Below are 12,870 nucleotides of genomic sequence, written 5' to 3' on the forward strand. Positions count from 1 at the left end.
CGTGTTCTATATACAAAGGTCTTTGACTTTACAAAGGTATGGCAGACTGCCCAGGGCACAGCTGTTGGTTTGGCATTCAGGCCCTTCCCACCAAATGCCAGTAATGTTCTCCATTCACTGTGATAAACAAAACCCTCCATAGGTGGCAGTACCAGCTGCATCGAGAACCACTGATCCATCTCTATGGAGCAGAGTATTTTCATTTCTCTTCCTTACGAAACACAAATGCTGTTATATTGCTTGAATGTGTTTAATTTTTAACACTTTCCAGAATTATGTCTAACATTACAGGTTTCCCAGACTCCTACTTTACTTTCTGAGTGCCAGTGACCCTGATCTATCTCTCTGCCAGAGTGGGGAAGCAGCCTCAGCTCACTGCCTAAGGTGGCCTGAGTTTGCATGCAGGGAGGGTGTCCACACTGGGTAGGAGGGTTGTGACCTGTCACAGCACAGTGTCATCCTGTGGGCAGTCTTGCCATGACCCTTTTCTCCAAAGAGCATATGGAAAGATCCCTGGGAGCATTAAGCCGACAGAGACCTCCACTATACAGATGAGGATACTGAGGCCCAGAGAGGAGATAGACTTGGCCAAGTAATGCTGTGAGTCAGATACTAACTAGGCATAGAGCTAAAGAGGTACCAAAGACTGGAAAGGACCTTAGAGAAGATCCAGGCTACTCTCTTCTGGGCGAATCCCCTCCACACCTGGACAGGTGCCCAGGCTCCAGCCTGCACTTGATCATTTTCAGAAACAATCTAATATTTTTCTTTTTTTTTTTCAATCTAATATTTGTCTAGGCAGTTCATTCCACTGAGGACTGCTTGAAATTTTAAAATAATTCTCGAGTTGAGACCTTTACACCTCTTTACACCTATTTACACCTCTTCTCTTCCCCATCCCCACTGGATGTGGTTTGGTGCTGATTGTCCCATGGAACATATATGTTCTTGGTAGCTCCAATGACAGTATTTCAGGAATCTCAAAGTTGTATCCGTGTCTTCTGAGTTTTCTTAGCTCGAGTCTTGGACATTGTACTTGACATTGAGATTGTTGTGATGAACGAACCTGAGTTCTTGTCCTTGTGAAGCTTTTAGTGTAGTAGGAAGGCCATTACTACGCAAGTACTGGACACAGGGCTGCTGTGAAATTCCCCTACTGCCTTTTCCCAATCGGTGTAGCGGAAAGAGGCTGGGTTCTGGAGCCAGCCACACTTGCGTTGACACTGTCCACAGCTGCACATGTGGCCTTGCGTTATTCTTTGCATCGCGCTCTGAGCCTTGTTTTGTCCTCTGTAAAACTGCTGGTGGATGAACACTCAAAATAGTGTTTAATAAGAATACTCCAAAGTGCCCAGCACTGTGATGCTCAATGCATGGTTATTTCTTCCTCTTGCTCTTTTTATTCCCCTGGTGTGACATCTTTGAAGAAACCTCTGGATATTTGGAAAGGGCTTACAGGTCAGAATAAAACAATTTATCAGAGTAAAATCTCAGATTTATCTCAGTTGCTCTCGGACTCTGCCCTTTGTTAGATAACCAGGGGATACTTTAAAAATGATGTGGGCAAAACACCAACAAGAAAGTCATGCCTATCTGAATTTAAGGTAAAAGCAAAATATTAACTTGTCTCTCAGATTAATTGTTGTATGGTTAGTGTTAAAATACATTTGACTCATATCACCATTGACAAATATTGCCATATCACCATCTCTTATATATTGAAATTGTAATCAGCCCACGTTATTAATCTGAATATATGTGAGCTCCTGTTGGTGTTCTCCAAGGACATTATAATTTAAAAAGTGTTCTCTGGTTATGCATGTGTGGAAAATTCTGGACCAGAGAGGTTTGTTATAATCCCCATTTGACGGATGAAGATATTGACACTGTGGTGGTTAACAAGTACCCTACTATTTCTTGTACATATATCTCTTTGGCTTCTCAGTTTATGGAATTCAATTCCAGTTTATGGAATTGAGATCCCGAATGCTATCCTGTTGTGGTTGTCACATAACCGTCCTGTCTTTATGGGTCATAGGTGAGGTCTTCCCTAGAGAGGGTGAACTTCCCAGCGTCAGTGTTAGGGGAACTCTTAGCCAAGCCTCCAGGTGATGTAGGTGTGCTCCCAGGCACGGGGAAATACTGCCTTCTGCCATCCAAGGACACACTACATAGCTCTGTGGTACTGAGATGAGAAGCCACAGTTCCATGAACAGAACTGTCTGGTTGCATGTTCTTCTCTGTGTTTACTTCCTTTCTGCTCTCCTGGAGTCATTAATAAGTCTTTTAGAACTCAATGCCATCTGGGCTGTGGGGAAGTAAGGAAAGAGTTGGAGCCCAGGCTTGGTTCAGGGCATTAACTGGGATCAAACTCCCCTCCTGTCCTAAGTCCCTTGTGATAGAGACAGTGACTAGAGAGATATCCTCAAAGAGAAGGTGGTTGGGTGGGGTGGGGGGACAGTCAAGGGGAGCCTGTTCTCACACAGGGAGTGGCCTCCAGTGCCACTCTCTGATTTATTAAAGAAGCAGGGAAGTTTCCTTACACATGACCACCGAGGTCAGGAAGAGGATGCTGGGTTTACAGTGCCTGTGAGCCCATTGAGAGTAGGCAAAGGTCTTGTCCAGTGGCCACCTGCTACCATTGAAATAAGGGGAGGTGGGGGAAACAGTGTTTATTCAAGGAAAAGTGGCTTAGAGAGCTGGCCTTTGGTGGCACAGTAGGAGTTCCCTTGTAGAACTCAGCCCAGCTTGGCTTCCAACCAGCACGCTCATTTAGAACACCACAGAGCTTCATGGTGATCAAAAGCATGTAAAAGTAATTCCTACATGTCAACACCTCCTGCTCCTTGAAATTTAAACCAGCAGTTGAAATCCGGAGGCTTACAGGAGATCCTGTTCTCACTCTCCTGGCGTAAATGATCAGGCTAATGGCTGAGAGTTCCCAGAAGGGCATTGGGCTGCCAGGCCCGGTTCTCAGGATTGGTCTCTTGGTTTGTCGATTTATACCCAGTGCTTTTCTGGTAGCAATCAGGGCCCTTGCCCCACAGCACTAGCACAGCACTGCTGTCCCGCTGGCCCCATGACCTTGAACCAGGCAGACCCAGCAACAGGCCATGCCACTGATCCTCAGCGTAGCAAGTGTCCAGATTCATGGCCCTGGTCCCAGAGTCATCTTGGACTTCCCTGCCTCGCCCCACTCCTTACTCTTCCTGTGCTCCTGACATTTGATGTACCACATCATAATTGTGATTCACAGGTCATCTGACTTCTTTGAACCTCAGATCCCTTATTTGTAACATTATTTAAAAAATGGTATCACACACATATGAAGGATATTTGAAAAACAAAACAAAGATAAAAGCATTTTGGGCAAAATTGGTGAAGGGGGGGTCAAAAGGTACAAACTTTCAGTTATAAAATAAGTAAGTGGGGATCCCTGGGTGGCTCAGCGGTTTGGCTCCTGCCTTTGGCCCAGGGTGCGATTCTGGAGTCCCGGGATCGAGTCCCACGTCAGGCTCCCGGCATGGAGCCTGCTTCTCCCTCCTCCTGTCTCTCTCTCTATCATGAATAAATAAATAAATCTTTTTAAAAAATAAAATAAGTAAGTCATAGGGATATAGTGTATAACATGATTACTATAGTTAATAATACTGTATTATATATTAAAAATTGCTAAGAGGGATCCCTGGGTGGCTCAGCGGTTTGGCGCCTGCCTTCGGCCCAGGGTGTGATCCTGGAGACCCAGGATTGAGTCCCACATCGGGCTCCTTGCATGGAGCCTGCTTCTCCCTCTGCCTGTGTCTCTGCCTCTCTCTGTGTGTCTCTCATGAATAAATAAATAAAATCTTTAAAAAAAAAAAGTTGCTAAGAGAATAAATCTTAAAAGTTCTCATCATCTCGTTTTTCTTAAAAATTTTGTAACTATGTGTTACACTGGGTGTTGGGTGTTAACTAGACCTATTGTGTTTATCACTTTGTAATATATACATATATTGAATTGGTATGTTGTACACCTGAAGCTAATATGATGTTATATGTCAATTACATCTCACTGAAAAAAGTATAGAAATATAGAATATACATTTGACTAAGAAGTGATAGCCAGTAAACTGAAAATCTGCCCCTCTCAAAATAATAATAGTAAACATTTATGTAGCAGGTAGTATGTGCCCAGCACGACTCTTTTAAAATTAATTAATTTCTTAATTAGTCAATTTATTTATTTATTCCAGCACCACTTTTTAAAAGAATTTCACATATATTAACTCATTCAGTCCTCAAGACATCCCTTGTGAGGTAGATACATTATTCCCATTATATCCATGAAAAAAAATGAAGGCAGAGAATTTAGGTGTTTTGCTCAAAAATATATATCTTTTTAATAAACAAAAAAGAAAAGTCAATATCAGTGGATTGCTCATAGCATGGCTATAAGGATGAAGCAAAATAATGACATGCTGATGAATTATAGGTACATGGTTATTACGTATTATTATTGATTACATCCTAAAATATTAAGCTATGAGCCTTCCTCTCAGATCTGGTACATGACAGATGATGTAATTTAGCAAAGTGTAGCCTTTGGGAATTTGGACGCACACCCATGTTCAGATCCTGGCTCCCTAGTGTACAACTGTCTGACCGTGGAGGGACACCTGACCCATGAAGTCCCATTTTCCTCACCTGTGATGGAGGGGGTTCTAACAGTATTACGTTGAACCATGTGAAATTGCCAATTTCTGTACAGCAGTTTTTGACCTATAAAAATGGCAATCTAGTATGGCTAACCCTTTAACATCTATCAAGTTGCTTCCAAGGAGTGAAAATAATCTGTGGGAAATACCCAGTACAGAGGCTTCATTGCAGCTCCTCCAGTCACTAAGGAAGCTGTTGCAGCAATGGAGGTGAGGAGCACTGAGAACAGTAAAGGACAGTAAGATATGTTAGGAGGTAGAAATGTCAGAATTTGTAATCCGATAGGGTGGGTGGTGTGTAAGAAGGTGGAAGCCAGGGTGACTCCCAGATTTCTGGGGGACCAGGGCGGATGGTGGCACTATTTACTGATACAGGAACACAGGAGCTGTAATGTTGAGGAAAGAGACAATGGATTTAGTTTTGTCCACGTTGAATTTTTGACACCTATGGGGATGTCTAATAATATGGGTCTGGAGCCTAAGAGAGAGATGTGTGCCAGAGATAAGAGAATGGGAAGTCAGCTGTGTTCAGGGTACTTTAATTGAAGTCCTGGGAGTTGTTGAAGTCACCCAGGATTAGTACTGAAGTACTGTTACCTGTGATCCCGGACAAAAGGGTAACAGCATAGAACAAAGGAAGACACAGGCTGGGTTCCCACCAGCGTTTGCTGAGTCCCAGTCCATGCAAAGTTCCATGCTAGATGGGGGCAGAGAATTGGGGTGGGGGGAGCTGTTTTCTCCTGCCTTCAAACAGTTAGCAATTAAGTTAACTCAGCCTTTTTTTTTTTTTTTTTTTTTGTAGGACTGGAAGTATGGGGGAAAGCTCTAGTTACAAAGTATAACAATGAAAATGCCCTTACTCATCCTGTAGGGTTAGAACTCATGTATTCATATTAACATGGGTAGCCCAATGCCTGGCACTGATCAGCGTGGCAAATGGTGGTGCTTTTTTAGCCAAAAGAGCATCAGAGGGAGGACTTCTGGTTTGAATTTTGCAAAATATGACATTGATATTCTCGTGAGGTTTTTTTGTTTTGTTTTTTTTTTTAAGTTTAATGTGTAAAGTATGGTAAGAATGCAAGAGATACAAGGACTGCAGTGTTGGGAAGAAGGAAAAGCTAGGGCTGGCGATCTGAAGTGCTTTTGATTATTGTATGATCAAATACATTTGGAGAGGAGCTAAAGATTAGCCAGCCAGTCCATTAGCAGGAACCCCTCCGTATTGAAAAATGAGTTTAGCAGGAAGGGAAGCTTACTTAGTATTCGGGCGTTGTGTCCCGGATGGGATCAGCTATGATGCTTTCTGGGGTCTCAGTAGGAGACTGTGGGGAAGGGAGCTAGGAAAGCTAGGAGACTGTGGGGCCAGGGAACACACCAGGCTGTGGGCTGAACTCTGCTGGGGTGGGTGTGAGACCGCTATCAGAGGGGAGCAGGGAGAAGCTGAGGGCCAGGAGACAAGCCCAGTCCCTGGGGATGGTGCTGCAGGACAGAGTAGGTGCTCAGATTCTAGCCAAGTAGGTCAAGGAGGAACTTCAGTGTGGAATCTGGAGGATGATTAGGAGACCAGGGCAGAATAAGAAAAAATAAAGTAAAATGAAATCCAATGTAATACTATAAAAAATAGTACTGTGTTAAATACAAAATGCAAGAGAGTATCAAAGCCTCCCTTTAGGAAGTAGGCACTATTCATCCTCTCTGGCAGGTGGGGATCCTGAATACTCATAGGCTAAGCAGCTTGGCCAGGGCTTGGCATGGGAGTAGCCAAGCTGAGATTTGAACTCAGGTCTGTCTGATGCCAAAGCCCTCTGCTCTGCTGCTCCTCACAGACCTCGGGTACACGGACCTGGTGGTGGTAAATGGGAGCTGCAGCGTGGGGTCCTCCTGTGCTCAGTGACCCCCAGGGCCCAGCAAGCCTGGTCAGAGCCTGCTCAAGGCACTTGGGAGACATGGGGCGAGACTGGAGTGGGGCAGGCAGGGCTGACTGGCCTGGCTTGTGAGCCGGCTATCCTTGTGTCCTCCCGGTGTTGAGAAGAGACCTGAGACGAAAATGACTGGTTCCCTCCTATTAAGCAAATTTTATAGCTCTGGGTGTGTTCCAGAGTGGCCTTCTTGATTGTTCACCAATGATGGATAGATTACGGCCCACATGAAGTTGCTGCTCACTAAGAGTGGAATCCACGAAATTGCATTGACAACAGCCTGGATTGGGGAGAATGCCATGGAGAGGCTCCTCATGAGCATCAGCACCAGCTTCCTCAAGTGCCTGTGGGGCTGTGTCCACCTCCCATGGATGTTGAGAGCATCTTTGAAAGACAAGGCAGATGGGGCTGCCCTGAGGATGCCTTCCAGCTGGGCGGCCGCGGGCTCTGAGCCTCCCCCTCCCCTGTCTCCCTAGAACGGAGGCTTGAAGACTGAATGAGCCTATGGCCCTGAAAAGCATCCAAATGTATTATAAAACCAGACAAATATTATTCAGAATGAGGAGAGAACTTACTTCCAGGTTCTCCTCTGAAAGACCTCTTCAGATGACTGAATCAATTATAGTAAAAGAACTTTGGCTTAGAAATCTGAAGATTTTGTGTTTCAGTTCTGGCTCTGCCACTGTTATGTGGCCTTGAGCAAGTCACCAGTTTCTTTGTTTTTTACAAAGAGAGAGAGAGAGAGAGAGAGAGAATTCCTTCCTGGGCCTGACCGGGCTCTGTGGCTATTTGGAATCACTCTCCTTATACCAGCTGGCCCCAGCTAAAGCAAGATGAGTCCTGCTCCTCGTGGCTATAATTTTGTATTCCTACATCTCTCTCCTTCCTTACTTTGCCTACTAAACAAAAGTCTCCCCATGTTAACTGTTTTGAGTTTTCCCAAAGACAATAATTGTCGTGGAAAGATCACAGGCTTTTTGAATCTGATCAACTCAGTTTCAAATAACTTTACTAGTGATTAGCTGTGTTACTTTGGCCCTAAGACCCCACCTCTCTGAGCTTCTCTTTCCCTGCAGGATTGTCGTGAGAATTTGATAGATCGTGGCTGTGCAACTCATAGCCAGAATACGTGTTCCACCAATGGTCGTTTAGAGGAAACTTTTCTTCCAAGTTAAAATAATTTTGTTTCTACAGGAGAAGCTGGTTTACCTGGCAATCTGTCAGCAATATATCTATTTTGAATAATCTTCTTCTAGTTCATAAATGCCACAGTAACCAAGCTTCTCAATAGTATTTTGTAAAATATTTATTGATACTCCACTCTGCTGCATACTGGGAATAGTGACTAAAATAAAGCGTGGTCTTTATCCTCAACAAACACGTAATTAAGTGGGAGAGACAGAACAATAAATAATAATAATAGCCCATCGTGGGATGCCTGTGTGGCTCAGTGGTTGAGCATCTGCCTTTGGCTCATGTCGTGATCCCGGGGTCCTGCAATCGAGCCCTGCATCGGGCTCCCTGCTCAGCTGGGAGTCTGCTTCTCACTTCCCCTGCGTATGCTCTCTTGCTCCCTCTCTCTTCACTCTCTTTCTTTCAAATAAGTAAAGCCAGTATTTTTTTAAGATTATTTATTTATTTATTCATGAGAGACACAGAGAGAGGCAGAGACACAGGCAGAGGAAGAAGCAGGCTCCATGCAGGGAGCCCAACGTGGGACTCGATCCCAGGACACCAGGATCACACCCTGGGCTGAAGGCGGCGCTAAACCACTGAGCCACCTGGGCTGCCCAAGTAAACCTTTAAAAAGAAAGTAATCAAGTTGTTTCCTTCTAAAGCCCTGCAGTGACTCCTGTCACTTCAGAACATTGTCCCAACTCCCTTATAATGATATTCAGACCCTTCCTTTTTGGACCCCACCTCCTACCCAGCCATGGTCTTCTTCCATCCCCTTTCTCACATCCTTCCCTTATTTACTATAGACACGGGCTCCGGAATGTCACTGTCTGTGCTTAAATCTTGGCTTCATGTCCCGTTGGCTGTGTGACTTTTGACAAGTTAATTAACATCTCTGGGCCTTCATTTCCTTAACTGTAAAATAGGGTTGTGGAGGATTAAATGAGATGATACATGTAAAGTGCTTGGCCCCATGCCTGACCCATGAGTGCCTGGTAGGTGTGTGTGCAACTTGTTATCTGGCCTCGGCAGAGCTCACTGGTGAGATTTCCTGTGCACTCTCCACTTCACCGCTCTCTGTTCTCCAGCCACTGGAACTGTCTGCAGTTGCCCAGATAGATCCTGCTTTCTTCCGCTTTCACAAACCCCACTGCTGCAGCGCGATACCTTCTCGGTTCTTACTCTTGGCGGCACCTGTCTGTCTCCCGCTCTGCCCCTTCCTGTCTGGCCCTTTGTAACCTAGCTGCAGACTGCCTCCTCCTCAGCTGACTCAGAGATCACCTAGAACGCTGGGACTAGGGATTTGCCCTGTGGGTAAGGTTCAGTCTGCCCAGGCTGAAAGGGGATGTCCCTGCATGCATGCACTTTGTGATGTGGGCTCATCTTCCAGAAGCTTCATTTTACCTGTGCCTGCAATACCCAGGGTCTTGGGTGCTGATATTGGATGCAAATCCACCTGAGTGACAGAAGACCACTCTAACTGGCTTTGACCTCCCCCAGGATTGCAGACACAGTATTTCCTCAGAAGCTGTCTTCTGAGTCTCCCCTCACTGCTAATAATGTTTTGTGCCTCAGTGTTCCAACTGCTGAATTTCTCTCTCAAAATATTTTAGCTTTGCTTCCCCCAGATGCCCAGCCGCCTTTCTCAAGTGCATCATAAATCTCCAGTCCAGGTCTCATGCTCTTGTAGATCCTCCCGATGCACTCATCACAGGAGTGCAGTGTGAACTCTCTACTAATTAATGTCACTTGTGTGTTTGTAACACAGCCTTCAACTGTGGTAATGTCAAGCTAAGCCATTGTTCAGACCCTGTTAGTTGGCAGAAGCCAGGGACCTTAATGTGACCTCTTTAGTTTATAGATGAGTACAACAAAGCCCTGGAAGTTACATGACTTTCCCAAGGTCACACAGTCAGAAATTTCCTGTCTAAACTGGGACTAGAGTTCACATTTTCTGTTTTTTTTTTTTTTACTTCTGTTTTATTTTTAACTCACCAAAAGCTATTTAGTTTCTTTTTTTTATTAAAAATTTTTAAGGGTGCCTGGGTGGCTCAGTCGGTTGAACCTCTGCCTTTGGCTCAGGTCATGATTCTGGGGTCCTGGGATCAAGTCCTGTATCGGTCTCCCTGCTCAGTGAGGTGAGGAATCTGCTTCTTCCCCTGCTCATGCTCTCTCTCTCTCTCTCTCTCTCTCTCTCTCACTCATATAAATAAATACATAAAATCTTAAAAAATTCTTTTTAAACTTAAAAACTTGTGGTAAAATATGCCTAACTTACCATCCTCACCATTTTTAGGTATATTGTTCGGCAGCATCAAATACATTCACATTGTGGGTACAGCATCACCACCATCCATCTCCAGAACTTTGGTCATCTCCCCACACTGAAACTCTGCACCCCTCAAACACTAGCTCTCTGTTTCTCCCTCCCCTTAGCCTCTGGTAACCACTCTACTTGTTGTCTATGAATTCTGACACCTCTAAGTGCTTCATAGAAGTGCGACCATTCAGCATTTGTCCTTTTGTGTGACAGCTTATTTCACTTCACATAAAGTCCTCAAGGTCCATCCACTGTAGCGGGTGTCAGAACTTCCTTCCTTTCTGTGGCTGAATAAACTTCTATTGTGTGTGTATAGCACATTTTGTTTATCCACTCGTATGTTGATGGACATTCAGGCTGCTCCCACCTTTTGGCTATTGAGTCATGCTGCTATGAACATGGATGTATAAGTACCTGTTCACCAAGAAGCATTCCTTATATGCATTGAGAGACACTTGCTGCTGCCTACCGTTGCTACTCGTTTCTCCCCACCACCTCTCCCCCTCAATGGAAAGTTTGGAAAATACAAAACAAGCACAGTGAAGACTGGAAAAGTCACGGATATTTTTGTGGTATATATTTACAGGATTTCTTATTCATGCTGCACATGAATTTTAAAGTTTTATATCTACTAAGAGAGAATTTTAGCAGAGTCCCAACTATATAGAGTGAGAACACTTGAAATGTATTTAAGAAACAGAGAGCCTGAACAGTGACTGTGACCTTGGCCAACCCTGGCCTTTTAGAGATGAGTTCATTCTAAGTATGACCTTACTTTACCTGACAGTCTAGAGGGGGAACTTTTTGTAGCTTTTCTTTAAGATCAGGTTAGTACTCATCCCGTCAAGTGCCCATTCACCCCCACCCCCCTGCCCTCCTCCCCTTCCACCACCTCTAGTTCGTTTCCCAGAGTTACGAGTCTTTATGTTCTGTCTCCCTTTCTGATATTTCCTACCCATTTCTTCTCCCTTCCCTTCTATTCCCTTTCACTATTATTTATATTCCCCAAATGAATGAGAACATATAATGTTTGAGCACTGGGTGTTATTCTGTATGTTGGCAAATTGAACACCAATAAAAAATAAATTTGTTATTAAAAAAATAAAATAAAAAGCAAATACAAAACAAAACAAAACAAAAGACCAGGTTAGTAGAGTGGGTTACTGCGAAGAATCTGAATTTTGAATGGGGGTCTTTCCCAGTCACATTTCTCAAATATCCACTAGAGGGCAGTAAAAGACATAAAATTTTCAATAGGCCAGGCGAGTGCCAAGCCATTAGGCCACACCACATCCTCTGCATCCCTTTCAGCCATTCGTGCAGTTACAAGATAATGGATTTCATGTCCAACAGCAGCTTTGGGTAAAACTGGAGGGACCCGCAGCTGTAGCCTACGTGCAGGTCCTCCTCCCATTCAGGCTAACATCAGTACATAAAACTTCATTCGATATGTTGGTCCCAGATTGTACTTTTATTTTGTCCACCTAAATTCAGTGATTCTCAAGCAGAGTGAGCATCATACTCACCCCTCATGCTTTTTCCAAGATAAACATGCCCAGGTCTCATCCCAGATCCATTAAATCAGAATATCTGGGGCTGGAGTTTGGTGACACAGACTATATTTTTATCCTGGTCCATAAGTTCATGCTAAGAAGTATGCGTTCATTCTTAACCTTAATAACTGGGAGGAAACGGTCACTCTTGAGTAAAACCTCAGAGGAGAGGTGAATATGAATTCTGGAAAATCCCTTTTGAAAATAGAGGTTACTGATGGATCTGGTGGCCATGGGGCTCTGAGGATTTCCCATAGATTGTACCTATATTATAACAAGCCAGGAACCTGGGCAGAAGCTCTGGAACTGGGGAAAGTCCTGGCAAACTCAGCATCTGTGGTGACAGCTCCAAGAAGGCCATGCTCAGGGCCCAGACTCCTTAGTCTGTGGACTACACCAGCTCTGTCTGCCATAGTGAGAGAATCTCCCCTATAGTATTCAGAGAAAAGAGGCCTTTAAAAAAAAAAAAAGGAAAAAGAGGCCTTTAATATTATCTTATGAGAGGAAAATGGGTATAGAGAACCTGCCTTAAGATCAGACGACCTCAGTTCTCATCCGATCCATCCCACCAGCCAGTTAGGGGACCCCGGGCAGGTCGTGTCACCTGTCTGAGCCTCAGCTTCCTAGTTTGAATTACGTGAGGACCGGGTAACGTCGAGCTCCGAGGATCCTTCCAAATCTAAAATTTCAGTCATCCTATTAGTATTAATAATTATGATTTGTATGGTCCTACCCTGGCAAAGAGCAGAAGAAATATTCAGTAATGCAATGAATGACAGAGACTATTGACCATGCGGTTTAATTTATTTAAGGCATATACACTTAATTCAAAGGAGAAAATACTGCTCCCCATAACATATTGAACTGTTAGTATCTTCAGCATAGTAAAAGCTTTCCAGAGGGAAAAATTATCCATCAGTGCAATCTTGACATTTTTCACTCCCTGATCCATAACTGTCATCTCTCCAGCATGCTTATATTTACTGTGAAGGGCCAAACGTAGAAATGCTTTGGATGCATATTAAATAACTACATAAACGGTCAAGGTCACAGTTGCCAGGAAGGCTCAGCGGAGGGCCCTGGGAGGCTTGCATTGATCTCTTGTGAACTTCCATTCTCGAATCCTGCTGACAAGGGGAAAACAATTGATGTGGACCATTATTAAGGTTTTAAGTGTTTCTCCATTGTTAAAGATCTTTTACAAGCCC

At 44.1% G+C, this 12,870-nt stretch overlaps 1 protein-coding gene across 7 annotated transcripts in view; it reads left to right on the plus strand.

Moving 5' to 3' along the window:
• TTLL11 (tubulin tyrosine ligase like 11) overlaps nt 1-12,870 on the plus strand; it is a 242,744-nt gene that overhangs the window by 87,875 nt on the left and 141,999 nt on the right. The gene's annotated exons all lie outside the window — the stretch shown is intronic.

This window comes from Vulpes vulpes, chromosome 2 (genome assembly GCF_048418805.1).
Source record: "Vulpes vulpes isolate BD-2025 chromosome 2, VulVul3, whole genome shotgun sequence".
In the NCBI taxonomy this organism is placed as follows: Eukaryota; Metazoa; Chordata; class Mammalia; order Carnivora; family Canidae; genus Vulpes; species Vulpes vulpes.